This window comes from Eutrema salsugineum, unplaced genomic scaffold (genome assembly GCF_000478725.1).
Source record: "Eutrema salsugineum unplaced genomic scaffold, Eutsalg1_0 scaffold_9, whole genome shotgun sequence".
Lineage (NCBI taxonomy): Eukaryota > Viridiplantae > Streptophyta > Magnoliopsida > Brassicales > Brassicaceae > Eutrema > Eutrema salsugineum.
In genome coordinates this window covers 10,435,169-10,441,251 of record NW_006256342.1, presented here as the reverse complement: position 1 = coordinate 10,441,251, position 6,083 = coordinate 10,435,169, and the positions used below count along the sequence as shown (strand labels likewise).

The 6,083-nt window shown below is 37.4% G+C and overlaps 1 non-coding gene across 1 annotated transcript; it reads left to right on the top strand.

Annotated features, from left to right (window-relative positions):
• The first annotated feature begins 5,738 nt into the window (after positions 1 to 5,738).
• On the top strand, positions 5,739 to 5,845 carry LOC112087228. The gene has a single exon (XR_002899984.1). It is a non-coding gene; the product is annotated as a small nucleolar RNA R71 (small nucleolar RNA).
• The last annotated feature ends 238 nt before the right edge of the window (positions 5,846 to 6,083 follow it).

The window sequence follows — 6,083 nt, the reverse complement described above, 5'->3', positions numbered from 1 at the left end:
CTTCATCTCATGTTGCGACTCATGGCAGAAAATGGGCAGCATAAGCAGAAGGAATGAGATGCCTTTCTTGTTTATTTATGTAAATGAAAAATCATTTAGAAGTTAGCATAACCAATATGCTACCCGACAAAAGCATGGTATTTAACTATATAAAATAAAATTTACACAAAAATATATATATTCAATTCATCAATCTTTGTGATTTGAAGATATTAGTTTCAAATTTTATTTAATATTGATTTATTCTCTTGGTTTCAAAATATATGAAAGCAAAAATTGTGTTTATTAGATTATTTTTTAATTTAGATTAAATCAGAAATTGTATTTATTAAACTAGTTAGGAAAATGAAATATTTTTTAACTTTATTATTTTTTTTCATTAAAAGCATATATAACGAGGATGAAACTGATAAAAAGAAAAAACTTATTTTCTTGATTGAATAAGTGATATATAATATTTTATCTCCATATCAATACTAATTAAGTACCATTTAAATAGTTTCTTATATTTTGAGTTGGTTTTGGAATACAAACTTTTAAGCTTTCAACAAAATATTATGCTTTTAAAACAGGACATATATAGTTTTAAACAAGACCATAATTTGATATAAATTCTAAGATTAAAACTGATATATTTTTAATAAATGTTATTATAATCACTGATAGTAGGTTTTTAGCCTACTCAAGTCAATTAACCTCTTATGTTGTAGCACTTGAGGATCAATCTAAATGGAGATTATCTAGGCACTAGAACTATATGATTCAATTCTTAATCCAAGTCTAAGAAGTGAATAAATTGGTAACAAGTGATCTAAAAGAAGTAAAGAAAACAAAGAGAAACTAAGGTGATCAAAAGATAGTTTACGATTTTCTCCCAAAAAAAAATATTTATACTAAGTGGTCTGAACCGGGTCAGCCCAGGACAAACTGGGTACTGATCCAACTTTAATGGGTCTAGGAGTGTTTACACCGACGAGCTGATTTATCCAGGTGTAAAAATGCCCTGAAAATGAAGCTCACTCCAAGCTGAATTCACTCCATGTGCATCTAGGTGTAATCTGCGAAGTGTTTTGCATGGACAAGCACATCCCAGATGCCTGCTCGGTGTGGAGTGATTCCATGAAGAGGAAGAGATCACACCGAGCTGAATTCACTAGGTGTATTGCTTGGAGAATCCGCCCAAGGAATTGCATGGACAAGCACACCGAGTGAATCTTTGCTTGGTGTGAGGTTTGAAGTGAAACGTCCAAAGTTTAGCTCACACCAACCAGAAATCACTCAATGTACTCCTTGGTGTGTGGACTGAAGTGAGACAGCTTTGAAATTATGCTCACACCAACCAGAATCCTTCCGGTACTCAACTCGGTGTGGAAATAGACCCATCTGCACTCTTAACTTTCATAACTCCCTGCTCAGTGATCCGGTAATCAATATTCCAACTCCAAGAGACAAGTGACTCAATACGCTTAAACTTAAATTAAAGGTCCATCCGAGTTCATCAAAGCTTCTGGTACAGTGGTTCTTTGAAGCGCATCGGATTGGTCCGGATTGGCTGCAAGACAGGTTCATCTTCCGCCAGCCATATCTTTCAGCTCACTGCTCCAAATCAGTTTATGCAAAGTGTTCTAGAAACATGACTTGATCCTCTTGATTATTGTTGAAGACACCGGAGGCTGAATCGAAGTGGAGGTCCTCCGTCTCAGGTGATCTTTAAAAGGTATCGCCAGCTTCAAGACACTTGCCAAAATTCATGGTCTCAGCTCCACCAGGTTCCCGACTGACTCCAAAGTACCTGAAAAACACTCTAAATATGCAAGATTCTTTGGGATCTAATGCAATTCCTAAAAAAGTGAAAACAAAGACTAAAATCTAAGAAAACTACCAATATGAATGCATGAGACTCTATTCTTGGACTAAATATACATGCTAAGTATGTAAAGATATGAAAATATCAACTCCCCCACACTTGTCATTTGTTTGCCCTCAAGCAAACAAACAAGAACAAATGAGAGAGAGAGGTTTGAAGATGGGAGTTCATATTCCAAAAAGAAAAATGTTCACTAAAAGAATTCAAAACTCATTGTCCAAATTACTAGTTCTAAAATGCAATGCAAGAAATATACTCTGAATGCAACAAGTCTAAACCTTAATCTACACAAACCTTCCTATCCCTCACCCCTTCAACATTCATTAATAGCTTTCAAGTGAATCAAGATGATGCATACTTAAACAAACACGCTTGGCTAAAGGTGAGGTTATGAGATAAAAATGATATCATTCATTCACATATGGGTTCAGTTCAGCACAAGTGATCTCTCATTGAATTATCAAAACTTTCGCAAAATGCTAAAGGCAAAAAGCAACATATGCATACAAGGATAAGAACTCATCTACCCCAAGTACCTAAGAAGCTTCTAAACCCAAAGTTACACTCCTAATTTACCCTCTTATGAACCACTTTCTCTCATCTCATTTATCTTTTCTCACTAGAGGATCTTCTTCTCCATGAAAACATTGGTTTGGTGATCTATCTATTTTCCACTAAGCTCTCTTTATTTCATATTTCATTTCTAGCCTTTTTCTTCATTTCTTTTCATGCTTGAGCCCTTGGCTTCTTTTCCTTTTCTTTTTACATTTAGAGGCTATTCTTTTAGACACTTAGAGTTTTTCTTTTTCAAAACTGGACACCAACCATTTTCTTCTTTTCTATCCCCTAGTTCTCAACACTCTCCATTTTCCACTTTCTTTCTAATCTCACTCCCAATTGATTTCTTTCTTTTTAAGCTCTCACCAACAAACCCTTCCCCCACACTTGTTTTTAGCCAAGATCTATTAGTTCCTTGATGATAGAACTAAACATTATGAGCCCTAACCCTTGTCGCTCTAAACCTAACATTTTTTGCTAAGTTTGATCCAAGGTGGCCTCTCAGACACTTACAAACATTTGGCTTGAAAGAATGATAGGTTTAAGGTATGGTAACTGTTCCAAAGATGGGAATCAGCTATTTGAGCTAAGAAGAAAGTGGTAAAAAGGATTTTTAGCTCAAATATGTATATGTTATCCACAAGTTCATTCAAGTATGCACCACATGATAATTGCAATTCAAATTGAGGTTCCACTTTCTAGGGCTAAGTTCAATTCACATAATACTTCAACTAAGATTCAAACAATGATGCACATTTCGTTTCTTAGAAAACTAACAACTTGGGCAATGAATCAAACTCTTAAAATGATGCTTTCTAATGGAAAAACCTATCATTACTCTCTATGAAAATGCTTATGAAACCTATAGAAAATGTAATCTAGACGCAATCTTAAAATGTAAATACAACTATATGAATCTTTTTGAGGAAAATTTTCAATTTTTTTCAATTTTTATGTGATTTTATATGCACATATATGAATGCATGAGACTCAACATGCGAAAATCAAAACAAGAACATAAAGAAACATGGTTAGATAACACTAGACCCCTCCCCCACACTTAAATTACACAGTCTCTTGTGTAATAAAAGCATGGGAAAGAGGATAAACAAACACAAAATGAAAAAGAGAAGAGATTAATGCTAAATGCTATATACAAGAGTTAGAGTGGTACCTTTAGGGACTTGGAGGTGGGGTTGGATATGTTTTCGAGTATGATGGAATGCTGGGTAGAAGCATGTCTCCAAGCTATCTCTCATTGCTCTCACCTCATCATCTGGTGCACTTTGAGCTTGACTTTTGGTTGGATTGCTGATTAAGAGGAGGCCTCCAAGCTACACCGATCAAGATCTTCTCCATGTGAATCTCGGTGTAGTGCAACATGTTTTTAGGCCATTGTTTGCACCGAGCAGGATCCTCTCCATGTGCTGCTCGGTGTTGTGCATCAGGTTTTGGGGTTTTTTACACCGAGCTGATTCTTCTAGGTGCACATCTTGGTGTATTTTGCGCAGGGTTTCACATGGAGAAAGATTCACTCCATGTGAAGCTCGGTGTGGTTTGGAGTTCAAGATAACTTCACTCCGAGCTGATTCTTCTCCATGCACATCTTGGTGTAAGCTGCGACAGCATTTAAATGGAGCAAGATTCACCAGGTGTTCATCTTGGTGTGGCATTTCCCCATATGAATTACTCCACACCGAGCTAGATTTCCTAATGTGCATCTCAGTGTGAAGTGGCTTGCACGTTTTGGACCTGTTTCAACTCCTTTTTGGCCTCCATCTCCTTATAACAAGCTCCTAAAACACTTAGACACCTGATCACACTTCACAAACACATCAAAAGGTTCCTAAAACATGAAAAGAAAACAATGAAAATGTATTTACAATGATAAACATGGGAATGTCTCCCAAATGCACTTTGTTTAAGTCACTAAGTTTGACTTCTTACTCTTTTAAGGAGAGAGAGGTGGAGCAGAGAATGCTCCTTGTCTTGTCCATGAACTCAAGTGTAAGGACCTTGTTCATCAGATCTTGAACACCATCTGATCCTTTGTCCTTGCATTCTGGGGTGAGGATTGCCCTGGCCTTAGCAAATGGTCTTGATCCTCTATAGCTTTGAACCTTGTCATCCACAGATCCACCATCAAACTTCCATGGAGTGAGAGTTAAGACTTGATAAGAACACCTAAGAGTGAATGGTTTGGTGCTTGTTGGGCTCTTTTCTTGGGAGCTTGAACCTTTGGCTTTGCTATTGCTAATCTCTTTCTCACTTGGTGTAGGAGATACAGATTCCAAACAAGCTTCATCATCACTAAAGAAATCCCCTTGAAACTCAAATTCTCTGTTCCTTTCCTTCAGACATCTCAGGATCATTCTTTTTCATAGCAAAACTAGCTGCGTCCCTACCTTCTTTCTCAATGTCCTCATTTAAATCATAGAACAGGCTTTCAAATTCTTTTATGATGGCGTCCTCATCCTCATCAGTGAGGGTTTTCTCAGTTGAGAACTTGCCATGAAGAAGATTCTCAATTTCTTGGACAGCAGCATGATTCTCATCATTTGAGAGGATTGCATTGCAGTTTTCTCTTGGATTTGCAACTGATGTCCCTGGTAAAGATCCTTGAGCTTGAGAAGTGGAGTGGCCCTTGTTATTCTCTAGAGTCTGGACTTTGAAGCGAAGGTTGCAAGCTGAGTAATAAGGTCAGAATGAGAACAGTCTATCTTGTTGTGGATCTCTGCCATTTTCTTGTTGAAATCCATGGCATTGCCACCACTTGCTTGACCTTGGATGATTCTAGAGCAGGTTCCTCATTTCTTGATCCTTATTCCCTGAGTTATGTTGGAGACTTTGTTGTTGGGGAGAGACAAAGCCTTGTTGGTTAGTGTTTTGAGGGTAAAACTTCAGGGTGGGATGATTCTTGTAGTATTTAAAACCTTTTTGGTAACCTTGTTGGCCACTTACAAAGTTCACCTCAGCTGTGATGTCTTCCCCTTGAACTTTTTCCTGAAACACATGATTCACATCTCCAACAAAGTTGACTAACTGAGGAAAAGCTAGGAGAAGTATATCTAGCATCTCATTGAGGGATTTGATGTCGTTATTTGTCCTTTCCTCTTCAGCACTCACATCTCTTCTTGACTTTCTGTCAAAGTCTGACCCATAAAGCTCATCACTCTGAGCTAGATTCTCCACAAGGGTTATTGCTTCAGTTACGTCTCCAACCATGAAATTACCATTTGAAGTTTTGTCTAATAAGAGTCTGACCTTTGGTAAAAGACCTCTGTAGAAGGTATTTAGCAGCTGTGAATCTGAGAATCCATGCTGAGGGCATTGCATGGTGTACCCGCTAAATCTTTCACAAGCCTCACAAAATGATTCATGATTCTTCTGTATGAAACTTGAGATTTCATTTCTCAACCTTTCTGCTCTTGATGAAAAGAAAAACTTGGTAAGAAATGTTCTTTTGCATTGCTCCCATGTTGTGACTGATCCTTGAGTTAGAGACTTTTCCCGCTGGTGAGCTTTGTCTCCTAGAGAGAAAAGGAATAGCCTTAACTTGAAGTTATCCTCACTCACTCCATTCATCTTAGTTAGACCACAAACTCTATCAAAGTTGTCAAGATGGTCCACAGGTCTTCTAATGATAAGTCATGGAATC